The 17,977-nt window shown below is 42.9% G+C and overlaps 1 protein-coding gene and 1 long non-coding RNA gene across 13 annotated transcripts in view; one reads left to right on the top strand and one right to left on the bottom strand.

Moving 5' to 3' along the window:
• The window catches only part of arvcf (ARVCF delta catenin family member), a 230,796-nt gene that overhangs the window by 119,722 nt on the left and 93,097 nt on the right, over window positions 1–17,977 (top strand). The window lies entirely within an intron of this gene.
• On the bottom strand, window positions 1,640–6,939 carry LOC116987642. Its single transcript, XR_004415750.1, has 3 exons — window positions 6,929–6,939; window positions 6,247–6,253; window positions 1,640–1,773 (listed from the first exon to the last, which is right to left on the bottom strand). It is a non-coding gene; the product is annotated as an uncharacterized LOC116987642 (long non-coding RNA).

Below are 17,977 nucleotides of genomic sequence, written 5' to 3'. Positions count from 1 at the left end.
CCTTGCAGTGTACAGTTCGTCGATGGGGGGAAGGTTGCAGCCAATAACCTTCTCGGCTGATCGAACGATGCGCAGCAGCCTCTGGATGTCGTGCTTGGTGGCTGAGCCAAACCAGACCATGATGGAGAAGGTGAGGACAGGCTCTATGATGGCAGTATAAAACTGGACAATGATTGCCTGTGGCAGATTGTTTTCTCGGCTGCAGTAGGAATTACATCCCCTGTTGGGCCTTTTTGACTGTGGAGTCGATGGTGACCTCCCATTTAAGGTCCCTGGAGATGATGGTTCCAAGGAACTTAAATGACTTCACAGATGTGACTGTGGTGTTGTTGATGGTGAGTGGGGAGTGGGGGGGGGGGGGGGGGGCTCCCTCAAGTCTACAATCAATTCCACTGTCTTAAGAGCATTGAGCTCCAGGTTGTTGCGATGGCACCAGGATGCCACCAAGATTCCATGGTGCTATTTTGAAGAAAAGCTATTGTATTATCCAAGATACCTTGGTCTATCTACATTTCTCCGATCATTACAATTTGTTGCACTATCATTTTCAGAACCATGTTTAAGAAGGAACTGCAGATGCTGGAAAATCAAAGGTAGACAAAAATGCTGGAGAAACTCAGCGGGTGAGGCAGCATCTATGGAGCGAAGGAAATAGGCGACGTTTCGGGCCTGAAGAAGGGTCTCGACCCGAAACGTTGCCCATTTTCAGAACCATGATACTTTTACTAAAGTGCCCAGAGTTTAACGTGGTATTCTGTGTGAAACTCGTCAGTAATATTCAGATGTTTAGCATACCTAACAGGTCACGTTTGAAACTTGGCACAACTGAATATGCTTAAAGTGATTCAAGATGGCAGGTATAATTGGGAACAAATTGATACTGATTTCATCTGATGCCCCTGTATTGGATTTTCAAGATTACCAGCAGGTAAAGGATCCTGAATGAAGATCCTTCTTTGCTGCGGACTGCCAATGTGGTGGCTTGTGCAGTTGTTTCCAGTTGCAAGATGTTCCTGCCAATGTGGCTAACATACACAACAGCTTAATGACCACTGCCAGAGCTATTACTTCCAAAAATAAAAATGTAAGATCATGAGGTTTGCTTATGAATATTTTTATTTCAGTATTAAAAACATCAGCAGGACCATTGCACACTGCTCTTTGTGAAGAACTGTTATGCTTGGCCATATGAGGAAGCTGAATTAACATTAGTAGATGGTCATTAATCAAGGTTGCCTTCGAGATCTTGTCACTTTTATTTCAGCTATTAATTCCCTGTGCTGGCCCCAGCAATTTGTTTCCCCTTTCATCGCTGAGACCCATCTTAAAACGTGTGTTCTTTAAATAAAATCCAGGCTTCAGTTGTAAGTGCATCATAGTCCTGTGTGAATATATGTAAGTGTGGAGCAATTGGAAGTTATTTAGTCCATCCAGTGTACTTTCTTTAAATTGTCTGAACTCTGAATGGTCCCAACTTAATACATTACTCATCCTTGTTCTCCAGAGATGCTGTCTGACTGGCTGAGTTACTCCAGCACTTAGTCTTTTTTTGTAAACCAGCACCTCCAGTTCCTTCCATCTCTTCTGTCTAGGGTTCCCAACCTGGGGTAAATTAAACCCACCCAGGGGGTAAATTTGTTGATTCTGGATTTGTACATATTTTTTCTGATTGACTGACTGATCATCATTAGTTCATAAATTAGTGAAATAACATTGTTATGTGCTATTAAAGTTGTCGGGATGAACGGGACAAAAAAGGTTGGGAACCCCTGTCTTGTGTATTTTAGATTGGTCATGCACACTATTGGACTGCACGTCATGTTATCTCTCCTCGAGAACATAGCGCAGAATGAGTTAATATATATTGTTATTCTAGAGCCTACAACTGTACTGTCCAGTACGATTTGCCCTGCCCCTATCTCAAATTCATCTCAATTTGGAATAATATTGGATTTTAGGTTTTGCTGTAAGATCATTCAGCCCAGCTGTCTGCTTAAACTTTTATTGTATCTTGTGCCTTCATGGTATCTTATTCATTCTAGAGCAGTGGTTCTCAAATGGGGGTACGCGTACCCCTGGGGGTACGTGAAGGCACTCCAGGGGGTACGTGAGATTTTAAAATATAGGCCTACATATATGTAGGCCTATATTTTGCGCTGGTTAGGGGGTACTTGGCTGAAAAATATTTCACAGGGGGTACATCACTGAAAAAAGGTTGAGAACCACTGTTCTAGAGGATTCTTAAACTGGTTCCTATGCAGTTGTAAATGTTCCCTTGGAGGGAAAATAAATTCTGTTAAGATTCTGTGTTAATTTGATTTTGTGCCCCAATGGAACTGGCTTGGCTAACATAGAAACATAGAAACATAGAAATTAGGTGCAGGAGTAGGCCATTCGGCCCTTCGAGCCTGCACCGCCATTCAATATGATCATGGCTGATCATCCAACTCAGTATCCCGTACCTGCCTTCTCTCCATACCCTCTGATCCCCTTAGCCACAAGGGCCACATCTAACTCCCTCTTAAATATAGCCAATGAACTGGCCTCGACTACCCTCTGTGGCAGGGAGTTCCAGAGATTCACCACTCTCTGTGTGAAAAAAGTTCTTCTCATCTCGGTTTTAAAGGATTTCCCCCTTATCCTTAAGCTGTGACCCCTTGTCCTAGACTTCCCCAACATCGGGAGCAATCTTCCTGCATCTAGCCTGTCCAACCCCTAACAGATCATAACAGTGAAACAGTGTGGAATCAGGGCCTATGTCCCAACCCTTACCTCATTTACCAAACATCTAAAAACATGGTTACTGCAAAATCAAAACTGCAATCATAATCTACCTTAAAATGATCCTATGGTACTTTTTTATTGTTACTTTTTTACTTTATTGTTTGTTTTGTTTTGTTTTTGTCTTTTGTTTTGTCTCTTTTCTTATTGATTGATTGTGTTGTGATGTGTTTACCTTGTTTACCAGAGGGACTAAAGATGGAAATTAGCTATTGGCTACAATCTTGCGTATTACATGTAAATGTTTATTAATATGCACTGTCCCTAAATAAATAAATAAATCACACCGGCCAACATCTCCCAGTTTCACAGATAATAACTGGCGCATCAGCAATCTGATGGGCTGTTCCTCCAATTTGTGTATGGCCGCACCCTGACAGTGGACAAGGCCCAGATCAGAAAAGTCGGTATGGGAATAGGAAGGGGAGTTAGTGTTTGGCAACTGGGAGATCGCTTCGGCCAAAGTGGACTAAGCAACGGTGTTCGGCTTCGGAGAACATTATTCTGATTTTAAAAAATAGGAAATGCTGAAAGCTTTCAACAAGGCGGGTGGCATTGTGAAAAATGAAACCGTTAGTGGTTTCAGGTCTGAGCTCCTCCATCAGCACAAGGATAGAGACCCAATGGGATATCTCTCAGGGACATAGGACAATAAAACACTCCTGACACGTGAAATTACATGAAGTGGCATTTACAAGCACACAGAGCTTCGTCTGTGTCATGGGCTGTAATTGGTGAGGCAGAGAGATGTGGCCAGCATGCCAGACTAAAATAAGAACAATTGAGTCAATACCAGGCACAAATGACATTTATTGTGCTGCGAGACAGATTGTGACATCAAGTCCTGAACCCTGCAACATGCTCAGCTGGAAAATGGAGTTTGCTCCCCTCAAACTGGCATTGACCATCTTGGTAACTCAAGAAAAGCAAGTCAGGGTACAGAGGCAACATGTGAATTTTAGTTTTGTATTTGTGAAATCTAGGTTTGACGTGATTGAATTAAGTACCAGTACTCTCAATGGTCCTTCCATAAGCTACATGAAGTCATGATTCCCCAAAGGGCCTGTCCCACGATGCGAGTTCACCCAAGAGCTCTCCCGAGTTTAAAAAAAAAATCCAACTCGTGGTACCTCATCAGGAGTATTTTTTTACACTTGGAAATTTTTCACACTGTTGAAAAACTTCACGAGTTTCCGCATTTCCCGAGTACCTGCCGTTAGCATTACGAGCCGTTACGAGACATCCACGTGCTCCGACGTACCCACTACGTACATTCTACATACTTATCACGAGTTTGATTTTTATTTTAAACTCGGGAGAGCTCTTGGGTGAACTCGCATCGTGGGACAGGCCCTTAACCGACCTCATTGCAGACAATGGACTTTTTCGCTGGAGCTGTTTCGCTACAAAGCTGAGAAACTATTATGCAATCTGGTATCTTTCTCTTTGCTTCAACTTTTGTAGTTTTATTCAGTTTGATTGTCTTCATGTAGCGTATTAAATTAATTTGATTGGATGGCATGCAAACTAAAGCTCTTCACTGTACCTTGGCACGCATGGCAATAATGAACCCGAACCTACTCCAGATGATATCTAGCTAGCTTGGCGTCAACTAAAGCTACCTGTCCTTATCTCTAACATTTCTACTTGGCGCCAAACATCACTACTCCTGTAGTTAAGGTTGACGTTTTGTTTGCCACCTTAAATGTTGGCTGATTCCGCGGACAATGTCAACTTTATGATTCATGACCCAATCGGTCTGATTACCAACAGCTGTCAAACTCCCACCATTTTTAAAATCTACTCACTCAATTTTTACTTCTTTCTGGATGAAATTTATTGATTCTGCTCATTCAGGCTATTATTTTCAAAGAGCTCAGTTCCACCCTATTCAGTGCCAGATTCTTGCCCTTTCCCTCTGATGTTAAGCGAACTGACCCACATGTTCTGCTATTTTCTCGAATTTTTTAGATAGTTGGGTTATCTTCCAATTTGACTGAACTATTAAATGTGTTGGGAGTTTCACAGATAATAACCGACGCATCTGCAATCTTGTGAATAAAGTCATCTTTGAGCACCTTTTCCCGAATGCAATTTCAAATTAACTTGCAAGTGGCAAGAAACACAATACATCAATGAAGAGCATTGTCCTGGTAGCCTATAAGAGTGAAATGCTGAACTGTGCACTGGTGTGATGTTTTTTCTTGTTTTGGGCTGTGTTTCATCTTTTACTGCATGAACTATGGATTCACAATTAGAACTTTTTAAAGGAGGTAAATACAGCCATGATAGTATTATATTAAATGCAAAATATAGGACATAAAACAGCACAGCACAGGCCCCTTTGGCCCACAATGTCTGCATCAAACATGATGCCAAGATTAACTCTTATCTGCCTGCACATATGCCTCTCATAACTGAATATATTTATATCAGGTCTGTCCACAACCTTCGTTGCAGAGAAAACAATCTCAAGTCTGTCCAACCTCTCTCTGGAGCTAATATCACCTAATCCAGCCATCATTTTGGAAACCTACTCTGCTCTCAAACCAAAGTCTCCACATCCTTCCAATAATGGGGCAACCAGAACTGATGCCTGAGAACATTTGTCAAATTATTTAAATAAGCTTGTTTCTCACTTTTTAAGCTAAGTCTGGGTGTTTGCCCTTTCCATTACATGATGGAGCAGGGCGGCACAGTGGCATATAGAGCCGCTACTTCACGGCGCCAGGGACCTGAGTTCAATCCTGACCTCGGGTGCTGTCAGTGTGGAGTTTGCACGTTCTCTCTCTGAACACATGGACTTTCTCTGGATGCTCCGGTTTCCTCCCACATTTCAAAGATGTGTGGGTTTGTAGATTGGTTGCCTGTTGTAAATTGCCCCCGGAGTGTAGGTAATGGATGTGAAAGTGGGGTAACTTAGAACTAGGGTGGAAACAAGGAACTGCAGATGCTGTTTAACCAAAAAAAAAGACAATGCTGGAGTAACGCGCGGGTCAGGCAGCATCTCTGGAGGATCGAAATATTGTGAATGGGTGATCAATGTGACGCAGTCGGCAAAAGGACCTGTTTCCACCTTCCATGTTCTAAATACATAACTACATAACAAAAATGCAACATACACCATGACATTTATCACTAAAGATATGGCTACAGACAAAAATAACATGCATTGTGCTTAAGGTGTTTTCACAATCTGTTATTGCTATTGGCTTTTATAAATGAATTGATTTTCCGTGCCTTGTACCGTTCCTGTCTGCAAAAGAGCTTCTATTTGAACAAACTGGGAAACTTTATGATAATTCGTTGTTTGCAAACGAGAAATTCACTGTAGAAATCGGAAGCTTTGTTTGCTTGTTTTAAATGGACCGTCAATTTCACATTACATGACCAGTTTATACTGTCACTTGTGAGTTTTTTCAAACCGAACATCTGTATGCTTATGGCTTTGCATTACTGACCCACTATAATCCTAGTGATAATAGTAGGGCATGTCTTGGATGATTTGTGCCAAAACAATCTTGCCTGATAATTGGTTCTTGAGCATGTAAGCAAACTTGTCACTTGTTTCCTGGGATGGAAAGTGATATTTAATACCAAGGTGTGAAGCAGTTACAGAGAGAGGTTTTCATAATCACGTAGACACAAAATGCTGGAGTCATCATCATAGAGTGATACAGTGTGGAAACAGGCTATTCAGCCCAACTTGCCCTCACCGGCCAACATGTCCCAGTTGCACTAGTCCCACCTGCCTGCGCTTGGTCCATAACCCTCCAAACCTGTCCTATCCATGTCCCTGTCCAACTGATTCTTAAACGTTGGAATAGTCCAAGCTTCAACTACCCCCTCTGGCAGCTTGTTCCATACTTCCACCACCCTTTGTGTGAAAATGTTACCCCTCAGATTCCTCTTAAATCTTTGCCCCTTCACCTTCAACCGATGTGCTCTGCGCCTCGATTCACCTACTCTGGGTAAGAGACTCTGTGCTTCTATCCGATCTATTCTCATGATATTATACACCTCTATAAGATCACCCATCGTCTTCCTGTGCCCCAGGGAACAGAGTCTGAGCCTACTCAACCTTTCTCTGGAGCACAAACCCTCTAGTCCTGGCTAAATATATTAGACAGACTGTACCTTTTCCAACTTGACAACATCTTTCCTGTAACAGAACATGGTGCCCAGAACTGAATACACTCTAAATGCAGTCTCCCCAACGTCTTACACAACTGTAACATGACCTCTCAACTTCAATACTCAATAGAAGACCGACACAAAGCTGGAGTAATTCAGCGGGACAGGCAGCATCTCTGGAGAGAAGGAATGGGTGATGTTTCGGGTCGAGACCCTTCTTCAGACTCGTGTATTAGGTACATATTACATAACCATGTATTCGGAACATTTAACAGTATGTCATACGACCATATCCCTTATTTCACCTGATTCCTTATTTATTGAAGTCACTCATAAAGCATTGCTGCCATAATAGATTAGATTCTTTTCAAAAATTCTTAATTTTATTGAGCAATCTCGAGTAAATTAGTACAGGTGATGAACACAAATCTCAAGTTCCAATATTCAGCCCTGGGGGAATTGTTCAGGTGCACTGACTTCAGCAGGAAGCGTTCTGATGGATGATTAGAGTTAATTAATCTTCAAAGGCTGGAGAACAGAGCCCCATTGACCTGTGTGCAGTTCTCTGCACAGCTTAATTCCAATTCAGCAGGAAACAGAACCATAAATGGAGATTAATAAGGCTGAGGCTGAAATGTGGATTGCCTTGTTAGGGGGTGGGGGTGGGAGCAGGATGAGAATGTTCATAGGTACACACAAAAAGCTGGAGAAACTCAGCGGGTGCAGCAGCATCTATGGAGCGAAGGAAATAGGCAACGTTTCGGGCCAAAACCCTTCTTCAGACCCGAAACGTTGCCTATTTCCTTCGCTCCATAGATGCTGCTGCACCCGCTGAGTTTCTCCAGCTTTTTTGTGTACCTTCGATTTTCCAGCATCTGCAGTTCCTTCTTGAGAATGTTCATAAATGTTTTGTGGCAAGATTGCAGAGGTTTCGGATGCAGTTGTGAGGAAGTACAGATGCTGGAACCTGGAGCAAAACATAAAGGAGATGGACACAAATTGCTCAAGTAACTCAGCAGGACAGTCAGCATCTCTGGAGAGTAGGAATGGGTGACATTTCGGCCCGAAATGTCACCCATTCCTACTCTCCAGAGATGGTAACTGTCCTGCTGAGTTACTCGAGCATTTTGTGTCTATCTCCCTCCAGACTGAGTCGGGAGAGTGAGTCACAGAGATAAGGGAGTGTAAGAGATCAAACGAGATGAAGTTCAAGGTAAATGTAGAATAGATCATTGTGAGCAAGGAGAAGGTGACAACGGGGCAGGCAGAGATAAAATGTCATCAGGGAATGATTCCAGTTGTGAATTTATTTTCTTCTGCCATGATCGAAAATGAAATCGGACAGGCTACATTGATTTTGCCACTGGCTGCATCCTAGTGTAAAATGATCTTGTCCTCGAGTGTCCCAACATCCTGAGTGTCTTCACCACCTTTAGAAGCAATAGAAGAATTGTTGAGACTTTCAAAACACAGAGAGACTTAAATGAGATGCAAGGTGCAGCAGTGCTTGAGAGATAATACAGTACACCGCCCTGTGTTAATGAGTCATAGCTGCTTTGGGTACTAATGAAGTATTTGAGAGCACATTGGGAATTTGAATGCAGTCGTGTTATAAGGTTACACAGAGAAATCTCGGGTGGGTGTTTAATAAGCATAATTTCCTTTGAGACCATATCAGAATATAGCTGACTGATGGGAGTTTTACATTCTTGATTGTGATCATTGCAACAAACAATTTTTAAATTAGTTGCTCTGCATTTTTTTGGAAAAAACCTACACAATCAAAATAAGAAAAATGAAGTCGTAATGATAATGGGCAGAAATAGCCTTTTCTGTGTCGAGAGAAAGTATGAAGTCAGATCTTGAAGCCTGGAAAATTAGATTTGCTCCTCAAACTCTGGCATTGACCATCTTGGTAACTCCAGAAAAACAAGTCGGGGTACAAGAGCAACCTGTCAATTTAGTTTGTGTAGATATTGGCTTCTACCGTAGATAGACACAAAATGTTGGAGTGAATCAGCAGCTCAGGCAGCATCTCTGAAGAAAATAAATAAGTGACGTTTAGGGTGTGAACCCTTCTTCAGACTGAATGAGGGGGGGGGGGGGGGACTTGCTTCAAAATTGTCTGGAAGTGACAAAACTCATTGCAGACTCTGGAACTGTTGCCCTACAAGGCTGTGAAACTATTATTCTCTCTGGTATTTTTCTCTCTGTATCCTTTGTTCTTGTTTTCGGCTTGATTGTGTTCATGTAGAGTATTAATCTGATTTGATTGGACAGCACACAAACTAAAGCTCTTCACTGTACCTTGGCAGCTTTGCAATAATAAACCTGAACCTACTCCTGTTGATATTCAGCTTGGTATTACTAATGCTACCTTTCCTTAACTCTTCCAATTTAAAAAAAACGTGAAGTCATTTGCTTTCTGACTATTGTTATTACCAGAGAGAGAGAGAGCGATACAGCATGGAAACTGGCCTATTGGGCCACCATGTCCACGCGGATCATCAACCACGCATTTACATTAAGTCTCTGCTCATCCAAACCAAATTCATTCTCTCCAGATTGTTATCAAACTACCACTCGCCTACACACAAGGGGCAATTTAAAGAGGTCAATTAATCTGCCAGTCCACACCTCTTTGGCATGTAGGGTGAAACCGGAGCACCTGGAGGAAACTCTCGTGGTCACAGGAAGAATGTGTCAACTCCACCTCAGCAGCATCTGAAGTCAGGATCGAACCTGGGCCTTGGGTGCTGTGAGGTAGTGGCTCTGCAAGCTGTGCTGCTGTGCCAGTGCTCAAGTGGCTCAGAACTTGTGTCTGAATTGAGCTGTGAGTGTTCCTTCAGTTGTTCTGTTGGGGGGGAAGCGACGCATTAAGCAGAGTTTTACGTGTAGGCACGTCCTTGTCACACACCCCAGCTACAGCACTCAAGCTGTTGGTCAGTCAGAATCCAGGAATTTTTCTTGTCTTCAGGCTAATTATGGCTATCACAGCTGTGCTCCGATAACTTCACAAAGGAGTGGAATTCGGGGCTGGTAAGTTCAATCAACCAGGCCAACTGGGAATTCAGAGAATCTGCAAGTGCTGCTTGTTATCTTAACCTGGTGCATGTTAGAACTCAACAAACTTGAATTAAATCTCAAGTTCTCAACTCCCCAAAAATAAAACCACATTGCTGCTGTTGTTTAAGTCAGAATACCTGTGAAGTCAAATTAGAAAATGATTGTTCGAAAAAGAATAGTCTTTTAAATGTGAGTTCCATGCAAATCAAGTTTGGAATTGACAAACTCTGAAATGCTGGGGAGAATATAGAGCAATGTAGCACATGAACAGGCCCTTCGGCCCACTGTGCTGAAACATGATGCAAGTTAAACAGCAGATTCAGTTGGCAGAAACAAAGAACTGCAGGTGCTGGTTAGTACACAAAAGGACGCAAAGTATAGCCATAACTCAGCAGGTCAGGCAGCACCTCGGGAGAACATAAAAGGTCTCAACACAAAACGTCATCTATGTCTGAAGAAGGGTTTCGGCCCGAAACGTCACCTATTTCCTTCGCTCCATAGATGCTGCTGCACCCGCTGAGTTTCTCCAGCATTTTTGTGTACCATCTATCCATGATATCCTGTGCTGCTGCCTGACTTGTTGTGTTACTCCATCACTTTGTGTCCTTATTTAGTTGACAGCATTTTTTCGCATTGGAGTATTAAAAATATTTTCCAACTATGTTTAATTCAGCCCATCGAGTCTGCACCGACCTGCGATCCCTGCACACTTACTCTATTCTACACACACTATAGACAATTTACATTAACGCCAAGCCAATTAACCCTATAACCCTGCACGTCTTTGGAGTGTGGAAGGAAACCAAAGATCTCGGAGAAAACCCACGCAGGTCACGGGGAGAATGCACAGACAAGTATCCGTAGCCAAGATCGAACCCGGGTCGCTGGCGTTGTCAGACAGTAGCTCTACTGCTACGCCATCGTGCCGCTCATTTTATATAAGGTATAGAGCTCACTCTCTGTTTCTCCCATTGGCTGCTGTTATGCGCTAATTCCATCTACTGGCCGGAATGTGATAACACACACATCACCCAAGAACAGAAGTAGTAGAAGCAGGGGTAGACCATTTGGCCCTTCAGGCTGCCCTGCTATTTATCAATGACGTGGCCTCAAATTATTTTGTGCGTTGTCCCCTGAACTCCACATCCCTTGGATGCAAAATTTAAAATCGCTTCCTTTTCATTGGTTAAATTATTTCTCAACTCAGCCCCAAATGAACTATTACTTATTTTTAGGCTGTGACCCTTGGCTCTAAACCTAGCCGGGGAAAGTGTTTCCCCTGCATTGATCCTTTAAGAATATTGGATTTAAAATGTGATCTCCCAAACATAGGAGTAGAAAGGTATTGGCTCGTCGATCAGAGTGCAAAACACGCCATCTGTTCACTGAATCCCCGCACTCTATAGCAAGTGTTTCCAGTCTGAGACTGCGTCCAGAATATGTCAGATATAATCTCACACAGATTCTTTATAGTTGCAGTTTGACATTTGCACTCCATTATTCAAATCTTCTCTTGTATTCAGAGAGCGGTTGGCTGCTGGCAAAGGTTGTGTGATGAATTTTGGCTTGCACTATCATGGTCTAGCTTATTAGGCTGCTGATCATTGTATATTTGTTGGATTAGCTTTAATGTTAAGTCAGAGGAGTAAGAATCTCGCTTTTCCTATCCTGTTATATTTGACAATTAAACATTTTTTAATTCCCTTTTGACCATGAATCCTAGATCAAGATGGGAGTTTAATGTCCAACTAAAATGGTGCTTCCTTTTGTGTTTGTTTTTTTGTCGATTTTGATTTGCATGCAAGCCCATGTAGCTAATATTAAGTTTGCACTGCATTTTTTCGTATTAATACTGAATTTATTCTGCTACTGAATGGATATGAGCAAAAGATTGAATTTGAGTGTTGTTCAAAGCTTGCAGAATGGTGCAATGACGATTTTAGTGCCCATCGTTGCATTTTAGCACCGACTTTATAACCTGTTCACTCTTCTTCAATTAATTTCCTTGAGGGTGCCTCTTGTAATGTGGCATGGCATCTTGTTTTGTTGAAACGAGTTGTATTACAATGAAATGCAGAACTCCTACCTGTGAAATGTTGAGATTTTATGTGTGGACAGAGTTTGTGCCCTGTAATCTGTTTGGACTTGATTTCTCACTGTATTTGAAAGGAGTTAATTGAACGTTTTGTCAAATGGCATTGAAACATTTGGATAGGATTCTGACAGTGCTGATTTAATGAGATATTTTGACTTGTAGATAGGGGAGAATGGATCTGTTGACTGCTGAATTTGAGTGCACTATTGAAAGATCTCACTACTTCATAATTAAACTTAGTCTACAACTTTAATATGTCACCAGAGGTCTCAAAGTGTTCATTGCCTTCGGCTTACAATTGTTTTCCCCCCACAGAGAGACGATCGATATTACTGAGTAATTAGATGAGTGTAATTTGGTCAGAGTCCATAAAAGACTGGTGGGCAGCAGTTGAGTTTAAAAACAAGTTGTGATTGCGATATATTTGTTGGCATTTGTAGGCATGATTATATTTAGCTGTTTCAACAGCCTGCAAACGACACAGGCTATGGCCTCAGACTCAAAGGACGCACCTTTAGAATGGAGATGAGGAGGAGTTTCTATAGTCAGAGGGTGGTGAATTTGTGGAATTCATTGCCACAAAAGGCTGTGGAGGCCAAGTCAATGGATATTTTTAGCTCTGAGATAGATTCTTGATTAATAAGGGTGTCGAGGGTTATGGGAAGAAAGCAGGAGAATGGGGTTGAGAGGAAAAGAGATTGAATGGCGGAGTGGACTTGATGGGCCGAATGGCCTAATTCTGCTCCTAGAGCATGAAAGCATTGAGAAATAAGTTATGATGACTGGTTACGATGTGGACATAGCTCGTCTATCGGCGAGCGTCCAGGTCCTTGTTTACGGCATTTGATAACGGAAGCATTTTATTAACTGTTCAGATATTTTAAATCGTGCTGCCTTCGACTAATTTCACATGTACAGAACCCCAGTGAGGAAATAATTGAACACCAATTGCAGAAAGAAAGAGCAGTTGTTTTGAAAACTCAGTAGTTCTCAATTGGTGTTATGGTCTTGTCCCCACAAACTAATGGGAGGTAGACATAAAAAGCTGGAGTAACTCAACAGGACAGGCAGCATCTCTGGAGAGAAGGAACGGGTGAAGTTTTGGGTCGAGACCCTTCTTCAGATTAGATGTTCCCTTGTCTGAAGAAGGGTCTCAACCTGAAACGTCACTCATTCCTTCTCCCCAGAGATGCTGCCTGTCCCGCTGAGTTACTCCAGCTTTTTGTGCCCAACTTCGGTTTAAACCAGCCTCTGCAGTTCCTTCCTGCACACTAATGGCAGACCCGCATATTTGACACGTGCGTCAGAGTTGCAGATAGCTTGCAGCGATATTCTCTGCAGGCAGGTGTGGTGCCACAAACTGCATTGTTACATTTTTCTTCCCAACATAGATCATTGTGATCCATCCTGGCTGAGGGCCCTAAGCTCTGCAGTCTCTTCTTTCATGTGTCTCTCAGCTGCTCCCAAATTCTACCATGTACCCCCCCACTCCACTGGGGGGCAATGCACAGTGACCAATTAACCATCGAGCATCCAGGTTACTCCATCATTTTGCATCTTTCCTTGGTAAACCAGCATCTGCAGTTCCTCGTTTCTAACTTTTGAATGTGACACCAGGGCACTTGGGGGAAACCCACTCGGATCATGGGGAATGTGTGATTTCCGCAACAACAGCACCAGAGATCAGGATTGATTGCAAGTTGTGTTTGCTGTGGAGTTACTTGAGTTGTGAGGCAGCAACTCTTAGAAACATAGAAACATAGAAATTAGGTGCAGGAGTAGGCCATTCGGCCCTTCGAGCCTGCACCGCCATTCAATATGATCATGGCTGATCATCCAACTCAGTATCCCGTACCTGCCTTCTCTCCATTCCCCCTGATCCCTTTAGCCACAAGGGCCACATCTAACTCCCTCCTAAATATAGCCAATGAACTGGCCTTGACTACCCTCTGTGGCAGGGAGTTCCAGAGATTCACCACTCTCTGTGTGAAAAGAGTTCTTCTCAACTCTTCTCACTGTGCTGCCCACCATTGTAATACCGCGATTATATTTTACGTGATCAATCTAACCAAAATTATTGCAAGAGATGCTCCTTGCACCCAATGCAATCGGCGCCACGGTGGTGCAGCTGGTAGAGTGCTGCCTCGCAACGCCAGAGACGCGGGTTCGATTCTGACCTCGTGTGCTATCTTTGTGGAGTTTGCACTTTTCCCCCTGTGATCATGTGGGTTTCCTCAGGGTGCTCCAGTTTCCTTTCTTGCTATTGAGGGAGTGCAGCGTAGGTTTACAAGGTTAATTCCTGGGATGGCGGGACTGTCATATGCTGAGAGAAACGAGTAGCTGGGCTTGTACACAATCTGGAGTTTAGAAGGATGAGAGGGCATCTCATTGAAACATATAAGATTGTTAAGGGCTTGGACACGCTAGAGGCAGGAAACATGTTCCCGATGTTGGGGGAGTCCAGAACCAGGGGCCACAATTTAAGAATAAGGGGTAAGCCATTTAGAACGGAGATGAGGAAACACTTTTTCTCACAGTGAGTGGTGAGGCTGTGGAATTCTCTGCCTCAGAGGGCAGTGGAGGCCGGTTCTCTGGATGCTTTCAAGAGAGAGCTAGATAGGGCTCAGTCAGGGGATATGGGGAGAAGGCAGGAACGGGGTACTGATTGGGGATGATCAGCCATGATCACATTGAATGGCGGTGCTGGCTCGAAGGGCCAAATGGCCTCCTCCTGCACCTATTGTCTATTGTCCTTGCACATCCCAAAGATGTGCGGGTTTGTTAGCTCTTTGTCCTGTAAAATTGCCCCTCGTGTGTCGGGAGTGGATGAGAAAGTGGGGTAACATAGAACTGGTTTGAACGAGCGATCGATGGTCTACTTCCGTGCTGTATATCTCTGACTCAGAACATGGCAGTGGGGCGAAGGTACAAGATTACTCATGATCTTATGAGTGATGGAGTGGGCACAAAGGCCTTCTAGTTCTTGTTCCATAGTAATTTGGAAATTAGAGCAGTCGTGTAGTCTTGCAGCAAATTCTATACAGCGTGTAGAAAGTCTGTTCCTTATCACAAAGATAATGATTAACATGTTTCAACTGTTTCTCAACATTTGCATTCCACTTCAGACATTCCTTGTCACAAAGCCCCTGTTGCTGCTCAGCCCATAAAACGCTAAACTTGCACAACAAATGCAAAATATTTTGCAGCTTATTTTGTGCAGCTTTAATTTCCACATGGTGTGAATGCACACCAGCTGTGTGTGTGTGTGTGTGAGGAACTCAGTAATGTTAAACACCTGCAAACAGCACCTTCTCCAGCCAATAGATAATTATAAATGAAGCCTGATGATTTTTGAAAGCGGTTGCATTTTATATTACCAGGGAACTACTGTGTCTTAAATGGTGCATGATGAATTGTGCTTCAGATTGCTGCTGGGAGGTTTGCTTGGCCATTTTCAAATTTGGCAATTTGATCTGTTCCTGCTTTCAATGCCAAGGGAGTTCAACTGCGGCTGCTGAATTTTGGTCTGTCTTTACCGTGAAATATGTTCCTGAGCCCTTTTGGAAAAGGCAATTGTGCTCTGATGATTTAAAGTAATGCCATGGCGATGTCCAATTGTTATATGTGCCTCTCCATTTTGCTTCCTCACTTACCCTCATTTCTTAGTTTACAAGCAGGTTGCCAGTACTTGAGGACCTGAGCTATGGGAAGAGATTGGACAAGCTAGGACTTTATTCTTTGGAGTGCAGGAGGCTGTGGAGTGATTTTATAGAGGTGTATTGGGGTGAATGCAGGGTGTATTACCCAGGATAGAGGAATGAAAAACCAGACGACATAGGTTTAAGGTGAGAGGGGCGAAATTTAATGGGAACCTGAGAGCAGCCTTTTCACACAGAGGGTGGTGGGTATATGGAACGAGCTGCCGGAGGAGGTTGAGGCAGGTATTATAGCAACCTGTGTAAGGCACTTGGACGGGTACATGGAAGGGAAAGGGTCAGAGGGATATGGGCCAAACGTAAGATAATGCGTCTTGCTTACATGGGGAATCTTAGTCGGCATGGAGGAGTTGGGCTGAGGGGCCTGTTTCCGTGCTGTGTGACTATTTGGCAGGCTTGCTAACATGCACATCTCTCCATCTGCCTGAAACCCACGTAGTGAGGTTACCTTTGGCATTAAATAAGTGTTCAAACTTTTTGTTCAAAGTATTCCTCAATGGTGCGTTTTATGTTTGTTCTCATTAACAGTTATTGGAACTGCTCATTTGGCTTGGAGCGGTTCAGGTAGAATAAGCGAAGGTTCGCCAAAGATAATTAATTATACATGTATTGAAAAACAGAAAAACGGTAGATTTCGACACTGCCTTATCTGTTGAGAATGACAAGATTTCCCCCCCTTAGTTTCATTGAACTGTTGGCTGTTACGAATTTATGGAGCGGACAAATTCTGCTGTGTGTTCAGCAACTTTCCAATTTAGAAAGGGACAGCATAAAACAGTACAGCACCTGAACAAGCCCTTCGGTTCGCAATGCCTGTGCAGAACATGATGCCTGATGGAACTAAACTAGACTGATCTTCTCTGCCTGCACAACATTTCATTCCTTGCATATCCATATGTCCATCTAAAAGCTTCAATGCCACCATTGTATCTGTCTCCACCACCACCCTGGCATTGCATCCAGGCTCCTTACATCTACACTTCACACTTCCTCGGCTAGGCCAACAGCATAGTCAAGACCAAGTCTCACCCCGGACACTCCCTCTTCTCTCTGCTTCCATCACGGTAGAGGAAGTGTGAAAACGCAAATCTCCAGATTCATGGACAGTTTCTTCCCTGCTGTCGTTAGGCAATTGAACCATGCTATCACCAACCAGAGCGCGGTCCTGACCTACGATCTACCTCATTGGAGACCTTCAGACTATCTTTAATTGGACTTTACTGGATTTTATTTTGCACTATAAGTTATACTCTATCCTGTTTCTGTACACTGTGCTCAATTGTGATCGTGTAGTCTTTTTGCGAACTGGATAGCACGCAACAAAAAGGTTTTTCACTGTACCTCGTACACGTGACAATCAACTAAATTAAACCCTACCACACCATGTAGGGGGAAAAAACTTGTTCCGCAGGTCTCCTTCAGCAGACAATTTGTGCAATCAAGCCCATTGAACTGCAAGTGATGGAAATTGGGTCCACTTAGATTTTACCTCATTACTAAATGAGTGAATTATTCAGTACGCAGCACAATCAAACCAAATGTGAAATCTCAACACTCTGAAGTGCTCACTTAGAGAAGTTGAGAGGATTAGAAGCAAATGCTTTCATGAAACATTTTATTTAGGTACACTACCATTTTGAATATCAAGAAAGCTAAGAATGATTTTTACAACAATTAAATAAAGGAGCCGATTGTAGTCTTACTAGTCTTATTTTAATTGCTTTTGTGATTCTCATCTGCAATAGTTAGATTCCAGAGATCGAAACAGACTAGATGCAGTTGTTTATAGTGTTGAGGGGTAATGGGCAAATAGTGTGACAGGGAAGGTCACAGCTACAGCTCTGGGCTGCAAAGCCTTGAAGCTTCCATTACTATTGAATACCCATACATCAGAATCACTTTTGCAAGTTCAAACTTCACTCCAGAGATTTGTGTGTAGAATTTCAGCGAGAAAATTCTGTTCTGTTGATTTCCATTTTTCAGATGTCAACTAAATATTCTGGCTCCAGCTGCGTTGTCAAATTGGAAAAATAATTGCATTGCCCTGTTCAAAGAGTGGAGTCCAGTGTATTAGTCTTCAACTAGTGTCACCAAAAGGACCTTTATCTGGCCTTGACTGAACTGCTGTCTGTCAGACCCTCGTGTGGTCAAGTTGGCCAGTGTGTTTGTTGTAGAAAATTACACC

This window comes from Amblyraja radiata, chromosome 25, assembly GCF_010909765.2.
Source record: "Amblyraja radiata isolate CabotCenter1 chromosome 25, sAmbRad1.1.pri, whole genome shotgun sequence".
In the NCBI taxonomy this organism is placed as follows: Eukaryota; Metazoa; Chordata; class Chondrichthyes; order Rajiformes; family Rajidae; genus Amblyraja; species Amblyraja radiata.
The sequence above is the reverse complement of the archived record's forward strand: the minus strand, read 5'-3'. Positions and strand labels throughout refer to the sequence as shown.